The 19,206-nt window shown below is 43.0% G+C and overlaps 1 protein-coding gene across 1 annotated transcript in view; it reads right to left on the bottom strand.

The window, feature by feature from the left end:
- LOC126267107 (facilitated trehalose transporter Tret1-like) overlaps nucleotides 1-19,206 on the bottom strand; it is a 107,988-nt gene that overhangs the window by 68,030 nt on the left and 20,752 nt on the right. The window lies entirely within an intron of this gene.

Genomic DNA, 19,206 nt, shown 5'->3' with positions numbered 1-19,206 from the left:
GAGTGATATCTAGGGCGATGTAGTATATTTCTAGATTCCCCACTAAACAATTCTTCGTGTTTTTTGAAATAGATGGACTTTGTTATTACCCTCAAAAAACCAAAGCAATATCTCTCCAGTAGTTGATCTGTGTACCTACTCAGGGCAGAAGTTTCTTTTTGAATGAGTGCAGAAGTGTGCCATTTTCTCTTTGTAAGTCCCTGTACTCTTGTTTATAACCATGCCGATAATTCTTAATAGCTGTGTAAAAGTTCGAAATTATATCATTTTAAATGGGGTCTCGAAAAAATTTTGAGTAAAATGAGGCATTATCGTTTACATACATTTTCTAAGATATATTTGAAAACAATATTTTTTGGAGCTTTCAGTTTTGAATGACGAAAAGCTTGAAAACATTATCGTTATAAATACCAGTGCTATGTACCAGTAAAGGGTAGGTGCTTCAAGCCTTTATAAAAAGTTGTGCCATGACTGCATAATTTAACCTACAAGATTACAAACAATTATTCCTTTCAGAGCCTCAGAAAAGTATATCTAAGTTCTCAAAAACTGGAAGGTGAGAAAATGACATTTGAAAAACACATTAAGGTCTACGATCCCTTCGGGGTGTAAAGAATTGAAGCTTCTAAGTCAATGCAACCAAAAGATACGGCCATTCTTAACACTTTCTTTGATACTCGAAAATTCCGTCGTCCTAATCTAAACCGTACCTCACGTTGACCTATGTTCATGAAATTTGGTGAGAAGTAAGGTTTCACAGTACAAGTAAAGGAAAAAATTTGAAAACTATATTTTTAATAATATCACACGAAGAAAAAGTCATTTGTTATCCGACTGTCTCTCTGACTGTCCCCTGTTAAAATGCCTTTTCCTCACGAACAGCAGACGTATCAAAGTGAAATTTATGTCAAATGCTATGGTCTCTTGGCGGAGGAAAGAAGTTAAGGTTCCAAGTCAATGCAATCAAAATATACTAACTTTTATGTCACATATCTTGATATTCGCAAACTCACTCATTTAAACGTATAGGGTACTACCGGTTGCCATAAAATTATGAAATTTAGTAAAAAGCAAGATTTCACAGTGAAAATAAAGGTAAAAAATCTGAAAAATGTTAATTTTTAATTATATCGCTCGAAAAAAATTGTCATTTGTTGTTCGACTTCAAACTTAATACATTCTTGAAAGTCTTGGAATTCCCGTAACCGTTATCTTGCCAATATCACTGTCGGTAACAGGCAAAAATTGTCAAGATTCTCGACTCTCTGGATGGATGAACCGTCTATATATGAAATATGTAATTAAGTTTGTACGAAACCCGCAGAGAACGAGTTCTAATCGCACTTGGCTATTTTTTTCTTTTTAATTACCCTTTATATGTGGGCATAATATGTACCTTGACGAGGGGATGGTGATCTGGCCGTGGCTTCCAAGGGACAAGAAAAGTCTGAGACTACCACCTCAGAAAATTGAGGTAGCAGCGTTGTTGCGCATACTTGAAACTCCATAGCGCTGTGACAAGTCTGGATGAGTCCTTTACGCAGCAGTGGATATTAAATGATTAATGATTACTGCTGTGAAATTTTAATTGAATGTTCTACTAAAATGGTGTACTTTTTGAATCATTTAATCGTAAACTGCTTTGTCCTGTGCGTGTCACTTCATTTCACAGCATCCTGTAGAGTGAAGTTTTATATCTCATTGGGTTTTCACTTATTTGAAAAATTGTGCCTTCCTTTCTGCGTTCCAGCGGGTGGAATATTTTGTAACATAGGCAAAAGATGTTTAGTAACTAACTTTTCAACGGCTGTAATAATTCTCTTGCTCTCTTTGAGCTGCGTATCAGTCTTCATTATGAGAGTACCATATCTTCATACAGGGTAGAACTGTCCAGTATTGGAGTTCACAAGGAGGAATTTAATACAACGTATGGTATTTGCTAACACTAATTCATTATCGTCACTGTTTCCTGAAGAAAACTTTATTATCCACCAATGCATGTGTCGTTTTATTTTAACTCTGCACATTTCCAGAAAAAAATTGGCGTGACATTTATTCCATTAACAAAATTTAACTATTGGGAGAAACAATGGAAATACATCCAAACTGTCACAAGAAACTACCGAATTCGCATTTTAGTTTCTTAGACATTGGCTGACAAACTACCTCCTCTATACTTGTAATTATTTTGACACAATCCTATGGTAGTCACCGAAGGATGTAGTGTATGGAAAGCAATGAAATAGCTCTATAACGCTAGGTATAGGATTGACAGATAGTGATATTCATCGTTTAATTGATCTGCGCACAGTAATTTAGAGCAAAAGATTGAAAACTATCCAGAAGATAACAGAGCGACGCAGATTATTGGCGACAACCATGAATTGCGAAAAAGTGGTCTAGAAGGTCAGATATTACGCAGATAAATGTACAGCTAACGAGATAGCAGCTGATTATGCTGAGCTGCGTGAGAGCGAGTACTGATATTTATCTTAAATAAAGCTGTCAAATATCCAATTAGCTCATTGGCAATAGTCCAACAACCTTAACTGATATGGAAACTATCATCTTCCGTCAGGAGCCACCTGTAACGTCCCTCTTAATGGGACAAGATTTCCATTTGCTATGGCAGTCTTTGTGTGCTTCAGCAGGCTACATCTGGTTCAAGAATGCCATAACATTGCTTTCAACTGCTAACTGATAGAAGTGGACATCTCTATTACTTCATAAACATTTCAGAATATCTAAATGAAGATTTTGGCAAAGATAGTTCCCAAACGAGCATCAGTTGTGCTGTTAACTTAATTACCGAACTTGATACTTGTACATCCGTAGATTTCTTAGCGTATTGGTGTTCTGCTTATAACATTAGGCAGTTCTTTCAAGAACACACAACACAATTCAGTGTTACTCTTGAAGAGTCGGTAGAGTGTTAATATTACACTAGAGGTCCGTTAATGAATATAATGACGTTTTACACTTTTCTTCCAAAATTTGCGAAAATTTCAAGGCAAAAAGTGAATTTATCTCTGTATGCGTGCCGGTCGGAGTGGCCGAGCGGTTCTAGGCGCTACAGTCTAGAACCGTGCGATCGCTACGGTCGCAGGTTCGAATCCTGCCTCGGGCATGGATGTGTGTGATGTCCTTATGTTAGTTAGGTTTAAGTAGTTCTACGTTCTAGGGGAATGATGACCTCAGAAGTTGAGCCCCATAGTGCTCAGAGCCATTTGAACAATCTGTATGCGTCTTCCCTAAATGTTTTGAATGCTGCTAAAGAGAAATCGCTGCTCCGTTTGGTAAAAAGCGTAATTTAAAATTGGACCGGTGCCGTTTTATATGTCTTCCAAAAGCTATAACGTACTCATCATCTTTGAGAATATGCTGCCCATATCAGTGGACATATTGAATTAACTGAGGAAAAGAGAATATGTCGGAATGTAGATGGAGCAGGCGAAGAGGAATACAGGCGTCTAAAGATGAGACTGACAGAAAGCGTAAAATGTCTAAGTAGAGGTCAAATCAAAGCTGTACAAGTATACATAAGTAATAGGAAAATTAGAGACCTTTGGGGAAAAAAAGAGTTGTATGACTGTCAAGAGCTCATATGGAAATGCAATACTAAGCAAAGAGGGGAAAGCTGAAAAGTGGAATGAATATACAGAAGGTCTATAAGAGGTGCGAGGCGGCGGCCTGTTTCGGACCTTCCTTCTCATATTTTATCGTGTTTGCATACGCGATTCTCTTGCTTCATTTACATTCCAATTCAATTATTACTTGTCGTCTTTCCATCTGTACTGCAGACTGTATTCATGAAGGGATAGCGTGTAGTATGTGATCTTCTTGGGAGTTATAAATATGGGGAAGCAATATATTCGATACCTCATCCAGAAACGCACCCTCTCGAAACCTGGGCAGCAAGTTAGGCCGCGATGCAGAGCGCCTCTCTTGCAGAGTCTGCCACTTGAGTTTGCTAAACATCTCCGTAACGCTATCACGCTTACCCAATAACCCTGTGACGAAACGCGCCGCTCTTCTTTGGATCTTCTCTATCTCCTCTGTCAATCCTACCTGGTACGGAACCCACACTGATGAGCAGTACTCAAGCATAGGTAAACGAGTGTTTTTTAAGCCACCTCCTTTGTTGATGGACTACATTTTCTAATGGCTCTCCCAATAAATCTCAACCTGGCACCCGCCTTACCAACAATTAATTTTATATGATCATTCAACTTCAAATCGTTCCGCACGCATACTCCCAAATATTTTACAGAAGTAACTGCTACCAGTGTTTGTTCCGCTATCATATAATCATACAATAAAGGATCCTTCTTTCTATGTATTCGCAATACATTACATTTGTCTATGTTAAGGGTCAGTTGCCACTCCCTGCACCAAGTGCCTATCCGATGCACATCTTCCTGCATTTCGGTGCAATTTTCTAATGCTGCAACTTCTCTGTATACTACAGTATCATCCACAAAAAGGCGCATGCAACTTCCGACACTATCTACTAGGTCTTTATATATATTGTGAAAAGCAATGGTCCCATAACACTCCCCTGTGGCACGCCAGAGGTTACTTTGTCTGTAGACGTCTCTCCATTGATAACAACATGCTGTGTTCTGTTTGCTAAAAACTCTTCAATTCAGACACACAGCTGGTCTGATATTCCGTAGGCTCTTACTTTGTTTATCAGGCGACAGTGCGGAACTCTATCGAACACCTTCCGGAAGTCAAGAAAAATGGCATCTACCTGGGGGCCTGTATCTAATATTTTCTGGTTCTCGTGAACAAATAAAGCGAGTTGGGTCTCACATGATCGCTGCTTCCGGAATCCATGTTGATTCCTACAGAGTAGATTCTGGGTTTCCAGAAACAACATGATACGTGAGCAAAAAGACATGTTCTAAAATTCTACACCAGATCGACGTCAGAGATATAGGTCTATAGTTCTGCACATCTGCTCGACGACCCTTCTTGAAGACTGGGACTACCTGTGCTCTTTTCCAATCATTTGGAACCTTCCGTTACTCTAGAGACTTGCGGCACACCGCTGTTAGAAGGGGGGCAAGTTCTTTCGCGTACTCTGTATAGAATCGAATTGGTATCCTGTCAAGTCCAGTGAACTTCCCTCTGTTGAGTGATTTCAGTTGCTTTTCTATTCCATGGACACTTATTTCGATGTCAGTCATTTTATCGTTTGTGCGAGGATTTAGAGAAGGAACTGCAGTGCGGTCTTCCTCTGTGAAACAGTTTTGGAAAAAGGTGTTTAGTATTTCAGCTTTACGTGTGTCATCCTCTGTTTCAATTCCATTATCATCCCACAGTGTCTGGATATGCTGTTTCGATCCACTTACTGAATTAACGTAAGATCAGATCTTCCTAGGATTTTCTATCAAGTTGGTACATAGAATTTTACTTTCGAATTCACTGAACGCTTCACGCATAGCCCTCCTTACGCTAACTTTGACATCGTTTAGCTTCTGTTTGTCTGAGAGGTTTTTGTTGCGTTTAAACTTGCAGTGGAGCTCTCTTTGCTTTCGCAGTAGTTTCCTAACTTTGTTGTTGAACCACGGTGGGTTTTTCCCGTCCCTCACAGTTTTACTCGGCACCTGTGTAAAATGCATTTTACGATTCCCTTGAACTTTTTCCATAAACACTCAACATATTCAGTGTCTGAACAGAAATTTTCGTGTTGATATGTTAGGTAGTCTTAAATCTGCCTTCTATTACTCTGGCTAAACAGATAAACCTTCCTCCCTTTCTTTATATTTCTATTTACTTCCATATTCAGGGATGCTGCAACGGCCTTATGATCACTGATTCCCTGTTCTGCGCTTACAGAGTCGAAAAGTTCGGGTCTGTTTGTTATCAGTAGATCCAAGATGTTATCTCCACGTGTCGGTTCTCTGTTTAATTGCTCGAGGTAATTTTCGGATAGTGCACTCAGTATAATGTCACTCAATGCTCCGTCCCTACCACCCGTCCTAAATATCTGAGTGCCCCATTCTATATCTGGTAAATTGAAATCTCCACTTAAGACTATAACATGCAGAGGAAATTTATGTGAAATGTATTCCAGATTTTTTCTCATTTGTTCTGCCACTAATGCTGCTGAGTCGGGAGGTCGGTAAAAGGTGCCAATTATTAACCTAACTCGGTTAGTGAGTGTAACCTCCACACATAATAATTCACAGGAACTATCCACTTGTACTTCACTACAGGATAAACTACTACTAACAGCGACAAACACGCCACTCCCGGTTGCATGCAATCTCTCCTTTCTAAACACCGTCTGTGCGTTTGTAAAAATTTAGGCAGAATTTATCTCTGGCTTCAGCCAGCTTTCCGTACCTATAACGATTTCAGCTTCGGTGTTTTCTATCAGCGCTTGAAATTCCGGCACTTTACCAATGCAGCTTCGAGAGTTTACAATTACAATACCGACTGCTGTTTGGTCCCCGCATGTCCTGGCTTTGCCCCGCACCCTTTGAGGCTGTTCCCTTTCTGTACTTGCCTGAAGCCATCTAACCTAAAAAAAAACCGCCCAGTCCACGGCACGAATGTAAAATTAGAGAGATTCGAGCGCGTACGGAGGCTTTCCGGCAGTCGTTCTTCCCGCGAGCCATACGCGACTGGAACAGGAAAGGGAGATAATGACAGTGGCACGTAAAGTGCCCTTCACCACACACCGTTGGGTGGCTTGCGGAGTATAAATGTGGATGTAGATGTAGGCGATCCATTCAGGGATTGCCCTCCTGGCTCAGCTTTCGTGAACAATGAGCGAACGGAAGGCTGGTGTCCTCAATAGCAGAACGGGAAACCACTGGTAGAAAGGTTGAGAACTCAGCTGGTTAGTAAACTTCGGGTGCAGTCGTCAGCTGCCCGCTTCCAGTTATATTGCTGTGTGCGATCATCAGACACTTTTTCTCGTGGAAAATACGCAGCCACTCGTGCATTTGTAAATTTCCAGACTTGGCCCTTCCTGTTGGAACGCTGTGCGAAGCCCAACAGAATTTCCGACAAACAAGTCTGGATATGGGGATGGGGTGATACTCTTTTTCCGTTCCCATATACACGTATATCATTGGCGGATACGTTTTTAACTTTATGGTGGGAGGTAGTGAACGAACTTCCGGATCTCTGATTGGAAGAGCAAAATCTTTCCTGGGATGGCTAGAAAAGACTGAACCCCGTACCATCCCAGATCTGACGGCAGACTATGAAAACTGAGACTGGCATTTATAGTCTGATTCGAACTTGGTGATTCTGCTCTGGACTCCTCGCCCGTGCGGTTTTTTCTTGATCTCTGACTTCTGTCTATTCTTTGAAGTTTTTTCTCTGGGACTTACATCCGCGCCCGTCACATCTACTCGGCACTACCACCGTTAGCAGCGGCACCTCGATTTCTCCGCAGCGACCTCGAAAGCAGTCCCCGCAAGACCGCATCTGCAATGCGCACTGACGACTTCAGAAACCGTGACAGCGACTGCAGTTAATTCCTGGTTTCTGTTTTTAGTTTTCGTAATTTAGTCTAAGCGCCTCACGCACTATTATCCATATTTTTCTGCAATGTAATTCTTGCTTTAAAAGAGATTTTGTTCAAAATCACTCATAGTTTTGCTATGTTGTGTTAGCTCATTGGAGGCCACCCACCTGGAGATGTTTCTGATTCTTCTTTTATTCGCCGATAGGTTGTTTGCTCTGTTCGGGTTCATAGCCCTTCTTATGGAATTATATACACTCCTGGAAATGGAAAAAAGAACACATTGACACCGGTGTGTCAGACCCACCATACTTGCTCCGGACACTGCGAGAGGGCTGTACAAGCAATGATCACACGCACGGCACAGCGGACACACCAGGAACCGCGGTGTTGGCCGTCGAATGGCGCTAGCTGCGCAACATTTATGCACCGCCGCCGTCAGTGTCAGCCAGTTTGCCGTGGCATACGGAGCTCCATCGCAGTCTTTAACACTGGTAGCATGCCGCACAGCGTGGACGTGAACCGTATGTGCAGTTGACGGACTTTGAGCGAGGGCGTATAGTGGGCATGCGGGAGGCCGGGTGGACGTACCGCCGAATTGCTCAACACGTGGGGCGTGAGGTCTCCACAGTACATCGATGTTGTCGCCAGTGGTCGGCGGAAGGTGCACGTGCCCGTCGACCTGGGACCGGACCGCAGCGACGCACGGATGCACGCCAAGACCGTAGGATCCTACGCAGTGCCGTAGGGGACCGCACCGCCACTTCCCAGCAAATTAGGGACACTGTTGCTCCTGGGGTATCGGCGAGGACCACTCGCAACCGTCTCCATGAAGCTGGGCTACGGTCCCGCACACCGTTAGGCCGTCTTCCGCTCACGCCCCAACATCGTGCAGCCCGCCTCCAGTGGTGTCGCGACAGGCGTGAACGGAGGGACGAACGGAGACGTGTCGTCTTCAGCGATGAGAGTCGCTTCTGCCTTGGTGCCAATGATGGTCGTATGCGTGTTTGGCGCCGTGCAGGTGAGCGCCACAATCAGGAATGCATACGACCGAGGCACACAGGGCCAACACCCGGCATCATGGTGTGGGGAGCGATCTCCTACACTGGCCGTACACCTCTGGTGATCGTCGAGGGATCACTGAATAGTGCACGGTACATCCAAACCGTCATCGAACCCATCGTTCTACCATTCCTAGACCGGCAAGGGAACTTTCTGTTCCAACAGGACAATGCACGTCCGCATGTATCCCGTGCCACCCAACGTGCTCTACAAGGTGTAAGTTAACTACCCTGGCCAGCAAGATCTCCGGATCTCTCCCCCATTGAGCATGTTTGGGACTGGATGAAGCGTCGTCTCACGGGGTCTGCACGTCCAGCACGAACGCTGGTCCAACTGAGGCGCCAGGTGGAAATGGCATGGCAAGCCGTTCCACAGGACTACATCCAGCATCTCTACGATCGTCTCCATGGGAGAATAGCAGCCTGCATTGCTGCGAAAGGTGGATATACACTGTACTAGTGCCGACATTGTGCATGCTCTGTTGCCTGTGTCTATGTGCCTGTGGTTCTGTCAGTGTGATCATGTGATGTATCTGACCCCAGGAATGTGTCAATAAAGTTTCCCCTTCCTGGGACAATGAATTCACGGTGTTCTTATTTCAATTTCCAGGAGTGTAGTTTTGCAGTCACCACTGAATACGTAAGTTGTATCCTTTATGAGTCTGGGCATCATCTCAGTCGTAACTGCCCAGCATCATGTTGGTGGCGGCCCTAACAGTCATTCATTTTATTATCACTGTTCCACTTTAATTAAGTAAATCTATGCTCAATTTGTTTTATAGCCTCAGACAATGGAAAATCCGGGATGGAATAATGACAATATTATGAAAAGGATAGATTGCTTCTCACCATATTCAGGAAATGTTGAGTCGCAGACAAGCACAACAAAAGGGCTACCAAATACGTAAGGTTTCAGCCAGAAGGACTTCTGATATAGACAACATAAACACACATACATTCACGCAAACGCAGCTCACACACGTATGACCACTGTTTCTGGTTGCTGGGCCCAGACTGAGCTGCGCTTGCGCTGATGTGTGTGTGCATGTTGTCTGTTGCAGAAGAAAGCCTTCCGGGCGAAAGCTTACGCGTTTAGTAGTCCTCCTTCTGTGCTTGTCTGTGATTCAACATCTCCACTACACGGTGACTAGCAGTCTATCCTTTTCAAAATATAGTTCTATAAACTCGATATTTTAGTGTCATGAGTAATATTGAAAAGTATTTGAAAAAAAAAACATTATTTTACCAGATTAGACTCTAAAATTCAGCCAACATTAAATTATTCAACTGATATTCTTAGGTCCTCTAGCCACAAGCAACAGGTGAGGCCCCTGTCGTGTTCAGGAACTAATCAAATGACGATTCCCGATGTGTCCTGCAGTTAATTTTTCAAATAGCCTATTAGCTTCATGAGGTAGCCTATTATTCTGTATGATCTTGAGTGATCTATTCAGCATCAATCTAATCTGTACACCCACAGAGCACCTGTTGAGGAAGAGATCGTGTTCGCGGTACACCTGGAGTCTGGCAGAGGGAACCAAACTTCAGGACAATATTGGAAGACGAAGTAACTGAAGATGAGGTGGGATATATGATACTGCGAGAAGAATTTGTCAGTGCAGTCAAAAAAAGATCTCTAGACTAGACGACTTTCCCTGAGAACCAATGAGATTCTTGGTAGAATTAACCACAACACTATTCCACCTGGTGTGCAAGATGATGAGACGGGCGAAGTAACCCCAAACTTAACGAAGAATGTGACTACACAAATTCCAAATGATGGAGACCTGACAGGTGTGAATATTACCGAACTGTGAGCCTAATACCCATGGCTGCAAAATACTGAGGCGAATTACTTATAGAATAATCGAAAAACTGGTGGAAGCTGACCTCAGCGAACATCAGTCTGGAGAAATGTAGGAACACGAGAGCCAGTACTGACAGTACGACTTATCTTAGAAGTCAGGTTAAAGAAACACAAACAGACCTTTGTAGTATTAGTAGATTTAGGAAAAACTTTTGTCAAGACAGAATGGAATATACCGTTGGAAACTCTGAACGTAGCAGCAATAAAGTACAGGGAGCAAAAAGTTGTGGTGTAATATATCATTTCGGTAAAATGGCGTTAGTTCAACGTCTACCTAACTGACGAATGATGATCGCAGTAGCTGAAACAATTTAATTTGGAGTCGATAATTTTTTGAAGGTTTTGACATTTTTTCGAAGTCTTTGTCTTTGTTTTTGTCTCTGCATGTAAACCGACGCGGATGGACGCCGCGCGTCCTCAAGGTGGTACAGTGGTTGCAATATTACCACGAGTTGTTATATCTGCTGACTGTTTATATTCCGGACTTCGGTGTTTCGGCCTGGAGGTGTGGTGCGCGCCACGGAGAATAAAGCACGCCATGACCATGATGCGGAAGTAATCGGAAATAGAAGACGAGAAGTTATCTGTTAAATCTTGTAGGCAGCTGTAGCATATCTTTCTCCTTTTACCCTCCGTCTCTAAATCCCAGGCAAAATTGCTATTTATTTTTAATTTTACCACTGTTGGCAACATACGTTTTGTGACATGTCACCTGATTATATAAACGGATACACAAGAGAAGATATGTATACCTGACAGAAAAGGACGTAGGTACTCATCAACCCAACCAAAGATCTCCACAACGCTTTAAAACTTTACTCTGCAATAAAAGAGTTATTTTGTTAAATGTTCTTTGTACGTCGAAAAAATGGTTCTGTATCCGCTGTTTATTTTTTACACCTAGTCATTTCTAGGCACCATCTTTATTTACAAAATGTAACTTTCTATTTGTGATGTGTTGCAACGGATTCTGTCTTAGTTGTTTTATTTTCACCTTTTCATTTAATATTTAGTCAAAAACCTCCTCAAAACCATGTTCTGAAATAGTGTATTGTTTTTCGACTAGACAGTGCCTCACGTTACCCCAAAATCGTAACACAACGCACACGCACATTTGTCTTATGAACAAATATAAATCCATCTGATAATGGTGGTTTAAACATTTGAAACGCGTTGTGAATGTAAATAAACCGTGACTGATGACAGAAAAATTGTTGTTTCTTTCGACAAAAGACGCGTAATGGAATATAACAGAAGTCAGTCAGACGATGTTGAGGAAATAATATTGGGAAATGAGACACTAAAAGTAGTAGATGACTTTTGCTGATTGGAAAGAGAATAACTGATAAGCGAAGTGAAATTACATTAAATGGTGAATGGGAATAGCAAGAAAAATTTTCTGTAAAAGATAATTTTGTTATTAATGAATGTAAAGGTAAGTGTTCAGAAGTCTTTCCTTGTCTGGGTGTACAGAAGTGAATAGCGGCCAATAAGGATTCCACACACGAAAAGAATAGAATCTTTTGATACGCGGCGTTACAGAAGAATGCTGAAGATTAGATGGGTAGATCCAATTACTACTGAGGAGATACTGAACGGAACTGCGCAGAAAAGAATGTTATGTCATACCTTGAGTAAAAGAAGGAATCAGCTGATACACTATATCTTGTGACCTCAAAAAACCGTCGATTTGGTTATGGAGAGAAATGTGGTGGTTAAAAATTGTCGAATGAGACCAGGTGATGAATGCAGAAGACAGGTTCGAATAGATGTAAGTTGCAGTAGCTATGCGGAGATGAAGAGGCTTGCACAGGAGAGAGTAGCGTGCAGAGCTGCAGCAAACCAGTCTTCGGACTGAAGATCACAACAGCAACGACAACACACCCAATTGTTTGTAATTAGAAATCTACCGTTCCAGTACACCTTTCAGTGGGTCTGCACATGTTCCGCTAACCAGATTTTCCTATAGCAGATACTCTACAAAAGCTTTTTGCCACCTTTCTGTCCATTTTTTTCTTTGTATTTTATTTAGCTCCTTAATTTTCTCTTGCTTCGTAGCTATACATTTCATCAGTTTCCAGTTCATTTTTCTCTGCTTCAGCTATTTCGCTATAGTACCGGGTGATTCGAAAAGAAAGAAGAGATTTTAATTGTTTACTGCAAACTATAAAAGATCGAAACACATTGCGCATGCCACTGGATAGAGTTTTGAAATAGTTGCGCTGTTGTTAGTAGCAACCTGGAAATTTCGCCACAAGAGAAATTTCATTGTATGTTAGAATTCACATGAAATCAGTCCATTGTTCAACTGCAACGTGCTTTCCGCCGTCGATTCAGCAAGAAGCTGCTTCTGTACACGCTGGTTTCTGAACAGAAACATAAAATTGTTGTAAGTTGGTTGCATATGCAAAGACAACAGCACTGGTTGGTCACGCACGTCTTGATGAAAATGTCGAGCGTTATGAGGTGCGTTCACACGGAGCTCCTCGTAAGGCAGGCCAGGAACTTAAACTTACTCAAACAACGGTGCGGCAGTTGCTGCAGCAATTGCGTCACGGAGACCATAGGAACGAATTTTACATTTCAGTACTCCAGGGCCGAACGGTTCTAGGCGCTTCAGTCCGGAACCACGCTGCTGCTACGGTCGCAGTTTCGAATCTTGCCTCGGATATGGATGTGTGTGATGTCCTTAGTTAGTTAGGGTTACTTAGTTCTAAGTCAGGGGACTGATGACCTCAGATGTTACGTCCCATAGTGCTTAGAGCCAATTGAACAATTTTTGAGTTCTCCAGGAAATGGCTTTCCGAGCGAGTCATCTTTTCGAACGAATAGACGTTTCATCTAGAGGGTAAAGTAAACAGCCTTATTGTATGAGTTAGAGAGTCGTCCTCGAACGTGAAAGAATGAATAATCCTATGGCTTCAGTGGGCGGGAGTTCCCAGGCGTTTGGCCGCCAAGTGCAGATTGGGTGACTTGAGCGTCGACAATGTGGATGAAATGAAGATGAGGACAGCAGAACAACCTGAGGGGAGAAAATCTTCCACTCCAGCCGGGAATCGAACCCGGGCCCCCCTACGTGGCATTCCAACACGCTGACCATTCAGCTACACTACTCGCCATTAAAATTGCTACACCAAGAAGTTATGCAGAGGATGAACGGGTATTCAATGGACAAATATATTATACTAGAACTGACATGTGATTGCATTTTCACGCAATTTGGGTGCATGGATTCTGAGAAATCAGTACCCAGAACAGCCACCTCTGGCCGTAATAACGGCCTTGATACGCCTGGGCATTGAGTCAAATAGAGATTGGAAGGCTTGTACAGGTAAAGCTGCCCATGAAGCTTCAACACGATACCACAGTTCATCAAGAGTAGTGACTGGCGTATTGTGACGAGCCAGTTGCTAGGCCCCCATTGACCAGACGTTTTCAATTGGTGAGAGATCTGAAGAGTGTGATGGCCAGAGCAGCAGTCGAAAATTTTCTGTATCTAGAAATTCCTGTACAGGACTTGAAACATGCGGTCGTGCATTATCCTGCTGAAATGTAGGGATTCGCAGGGATCGAATGAAGGGTAGAGCCACGGGTCGTAACACATCTCAAATGTAACGTCCGCTGTTCAAAGTGCCGTCAATGCGAACAAGAGGCGACCGAGACGTGTAACCAATGGCACCCTGTACCATCACGCCGGGTGATACGCTAGTATGGCGATGACGAATACACGCTTGCAATGTGCGTTCACCGCGATGTAGTCAAACACGGATGCGACCTTCATGATGCTGTAAACAGAACCTGGATTCATCCGAAAAGTGACGTTTTGCCATTCGTGCACCCAGGTTCGTCTTTTAGTATACCATCGCACGCCCTTCTGTCTGTGATGCAGCGTCAAGGGTAACCGCAGCCATGGTCTCCGAGCTGATAGTCCATGCTGCTGCAAATGACGTCGAACTGTTCGTGCAGATGGTTGTTGTCTTGCAAACGTCCCCATCTGTTGACTCAGAGATTGAGACGTGGCCGCATGATCCGTTACACCCATGCGGATATGATGTCTATCACCTCGACTGCTGGTGATACGAGACCGTTGGGAGCCAGCACGGCGTTCCGTATTACCCTCCTGAACTCACCGATTCCATATTCTGCTAGCAGTTCTTGGATCTCGACCAAGGTGAGCAGCAATGTCGCGATGCGATTAACCGCAATCGCGATAGGCTACAATCCGACCTTTATCAAAGTCGGAAACGTTATGGTACGCATTTCTCCTCCTTACACGAGGCATCACAACAACCTTTCACCAGGCAACGCCTGTCAACTGCTGTTTGTGTATGAGAAATGGGTTGGAAACTTTCCTCATGTCATCACGTTGTAGGTGTCGCCACCGGCGCCAACCTTGTGTGAATGCTCTGAAAAGCTAATCATTTGGATATCACAACATCTTCTTCCCGTGGGTTAAATTTCGCGTCTTTATCACTCCATCTTCGTGGTGTAACATTTTTAATGGCCAGTAGTGTAATTGGGCGGTCAACGTGAAAGAGACTCACCGAAACTGAATGTGTTTTGTCCTGTTTCTGTTTATGGACCTTTCTTTTTTTTACGGAGGAAACTGTGACAGTAATGTCACACCTGGACATGTTACAAACCTGGTTGTTTTCTAAACTTCACGAAGATTCCAGTGACTACATTTTTATATGAGTCGACGCCCAGCCTCACTTTCACGTTGAGGTGCCGCGCTATCTTAACTGCACCATCCCACAACATTGGATTGGAAGAGGTGGACAGCAAGATCGTGTTCATTGCCTCTGACCTCCCAGGTCACCAGACCTCACAGCATGAGGTTTTTTTCTGTGGTGGTACATAAAAGACAGCGTCTTTGTCCCACTTATAGCAGCTAGTCTTCAAGACCTGAGAAATGGAACTGTTGAAATTATCGACCCAACAAACAGCAACCTGCTGATTTGTGTGTGAAATCAAATGGACTATCATTTCGATGTTTCTCGAACAACGCATGGTGCTATTGTATAGTGTCTGTGCGAACATAAACCTTTGAACCTTTCCGTGCCCAGTGATGTGCGCAATGTGATTCTGTCTTTCATAGTTTATCTGTAATGAACAACTGAAATCTGTTATTTGTTAAATCACCCTTGCCCCCCCCCCTTTCTTGCAGCGGTGTACCGTAGGTCTCTAGAAGAGCGTAGTATTCCAAAGGATTGGAAAAGGGCACAGGTCATCCCCGTTTTCAAGAAGGGACGTCGAACAGATGTGCAGAACTCTAGACCTATATCTCTAACGTCTATCAGTTGTAGAATTCTGGAACACGTATTATAGTCGAGTATAGTGACTTTTCTGGAGACTAGAAATCTACTCTGTAGGAATCAGCATGGGTTTCGAAAATGACGATCGTGTGAAACCCAGCTAGCACTATTCGTCTACGAGACTCAGAGGTCCATAGACACGGGTTTCCGGGTAGATGCAGTGTTTTTTGACTTCCGCAAGGCGTTCGATACAGTTCCCCACAGTCATTTAATGAACAGAGTTAAGAGCATGGACTATCAGGCCAATTGTGTGATTGGATTGAAGAGGTCCTCGATAGCAGTACACAGCATTCTCAATGGAGAGAAGTCTTCCGAAGTAAGAGTGATTTCAGGTGTGCCGCAGGGGAGTGTCGTAGGACCATTGCTATTCACAATATACATAAATGACCTTGTGGATAACATAGGAAGTTCACTGAGGCTTTTTGCGGATCATGCTGTAGTATATTGAGAGGTTGTAACAATGGAAAATTGTACTGAAATGCAGGAGGATCTGCAGTGAATTGACGGATGGTACAGGAAATGACAACTGAATCTCAATGTAGACAAGTGTAATGTGCTGCGAATACATAGAAAGAGAGATCCCTTATCATTTAGCTACGATATAGCAGGTCAGCAACTGAAAGCAGTTAATTCTATAAATTATCTGGGAGTATGCATTAAGAGTGATTTAAAATGGAATGATCATATAAAGTTGATCGTCGGTAAAGCAGATGCCAGACTGAGATTCATTGGAAGAATCCTAAGGAAATGCAATCCGAAAACAAAGGAAGTAGGTTACAGTACACTTGTTCGCCCACTGCTTGAATGCTGCTCAGCAGTGTGGGATCCGTACCAGATAGGGTTGATAGAAGAGATAGAGAAGATCCAACGAAGAGCAGCGCGCTTTGTTACAGGATCATTTAGCAATCGCGAAACCGTCACGGAGATGATAGATGAACTCCAGTGGAAGACTCTGCAGGAGAGACGCTCAGTAGCTCGGTACGGGGTTTTGTTGAAGTTTCGAGAACATACCTTCACCGACGAGTCAAGCAGTATATTGTTCCCTCCTACGTATATCTCGCGAAGAGACCATGAGGATAAAATCAGAGAGATTAGAGCCCACACAGAGGCATACCGACAATCTTTCTTTCCACGAACAATAAGAGCCTGGAATAGAAGGGAGAGCCGATAGAGGTACTCAAAGTACCCTCCACCGCACACCGTCAGGTGGCTTGCGGAGTATGGATGTGGATGTAGGTGTAGATGGAGATAATGCTGTGTCCCAGACATACAGTTTCAGAAATTTTTTGGTGAGTTGTTTGACTTTACACTAGTAAAGTACACTTTGCTATCGATGGTTCGCCGGTAGAGACGTTCTGTTCGTTTTCGCTCACAGAGAGATGGTGAATATACATAAATTGTTGGGAGAAGTCGCGGAGGAAATGCCACGTTCGTAGGAGCGTGGTAAAGTGCGTGATGGTAAAAGCTTTATTGGGCAGTTTTAAGTAATTAATTGTTGTGCGTGTAGCAGAAGAACGGAACAGAGAGATATGCCTCTGTATTTATTTTGGAAAAAAAAAGAAAGGAAAAAAGCTTGTGGTAAGTGATTTATAATCCTAAATACCTTCCGTGCATTGAACTGTCAGTTAAAATACACGGATTAATCGTGAAAGGATTCTGTCGTGTGATGTGACGGGCAAAATATCATCATGCTCTCGAGAAATCAGTTGCGAGACCCGTATGACGTGTCTGAGACATAGATTCTGATGTAGATCAATACGAGTGTAAGTGAACAGCGCAGCCAAGTGAGGAAACATTTCAAAATACAACTCAAGTTCTACGAGAACTATGTTACTGTGAGTAGCAGGGTAGCACCGTTGCCTTGTATTTGAATATTACAGCATTTATAACATCGGTAGAGCCAGAAACAGCTCGCCATGAAACGGTAGGTCACGTTCGTTAAGCATTTTCTTCGCCCATCTCTACAGTGTAGAGTGATAACATTATTAACTGCCGTTTATCTTGGTGAGATCACTTAGAAGCTCTTTTGTGGAAGAGACTTCATTCCGTCTGAATCCATCTATGTCTGATATATTTCCTGACTCTCTTTGATATCGTATGGTTCACAAGTATGTATAGTTAACTCGTAAATGTTGTAAGTGGTAACAGCAGTAATATTCCACCAGCGAAGGAAAATTTCATCATTGGAAAGAAAAACCTGTCAACCAAATCTGACAAGTTGTGAGAGACTTCAGCAGATTAGGCCTTAGTATCAGGCGTTTACGCTGTCTGTATAATCGAGAGAGCTTATCATATTTTGCCAGATAAGCTTCAACTGGCCGTATCAGCCTATCTCCAGTAATCGAGTGGGTCACTTACGTAAACAGATTTCGGTAGACCGATAACGTGAGCAGCTGAAATACGTGCGAACGCTCTTAATCAGGTTGGCGAAAGCCTATACAAGCACTGAGGAATCGTTACAGCAGATTATGAACTGAGGGGCGGTGTGGGTTATTTCTGACTGCTGCCAGAATGTATTAGCAGTCTTCCCTGTCTTAGATGTGGATTAACATATTAAATTTTAATTTAGTCTTTCGTAGATATGCACTGATACATTTGCCTCTCCGAGAACATTAGCTTTCATTGCTTGAAGTGGCTACGGACATGTGTCAGATCGCGGACTCACTGTGTGATTCTGACGCATTCCTACGTCACACATTAGTAGGGCGTCGGATAGTCTGACGAGGAGCAGGTATGCATCCACCAAGACGTCAAGAGGTAACGACGTTGTACTTTTATCTTTGGAGTACTCTGAAGGACTGTGAATATATCAGACAGTGACTGAGTCTAGATGATACTAGAAATAAGTATGTGCGGTATTTCACGTTGATCTCCTGAGAGGTTTGCAGAGCCAATTTATGTTGAAGACGACCACGTGAAGACTTGTAATCATAATGGTTGTGACGTTAGCGAAACTTGTCATGCCTCGTGGCAGTCTTCTAGTTAACGATGTGCCAACTACCTTAACGTTAGTTTAGGGGACCTCAATTATGGTTACGTTGTCAGACATGTGACTGAAATTAAGAATATTTATCAGGATTTTCTGCTACCGTTTTGCAGACAGAGAGGTGGTAAGGCTATGAAACCGGTGTACAAGCCTTTAACCATTACAGAAACTCGATGTATGTTGTGTAGGCTGATAGTGGACACGTAATAAAGAACTTGTAACATTTCACCTATAAAGGCATGAAAAGTTGTGGTTTGGTTATAGAATTGGTAATGAATTATTAGACTAGGTCATGATCCTCAAACATCTACAGACATACGCTGGAACTGAAAGAAGACACCCATATCAAGAAGCCAGTTTGCTGTACTATAAGTGAGAAGGTACTTTTATTCAACTATATACATGAGGCCCCCTCATGAACCATTGACCTTGCCGTTGGTGGGGAGGCTTGCGTGCCTCAGCGATACAGATAGCCGTACCGTAGGTGCAAC

This window comes from Schistocerca gregaria, chromosome 4 (assembly GCF_023897955.1).
Source record: "Schistocerca gregaria isolate iqSchGreg1 chromosome 4, iqSchGreg1.2, whole genome shotgun sequence".
Lineage (NCBI taxonomy): Eukaryota > Metazoa > Arthropoda > Insecta > Orthoptera > Acrididae > Schistocerca > Schistocerca gregaria.
The sequence above is the reverse complement of the archived record's forward strand: the minus strand, read 5'-3'. Positions and strand labels throughout refer to the sequence as shown.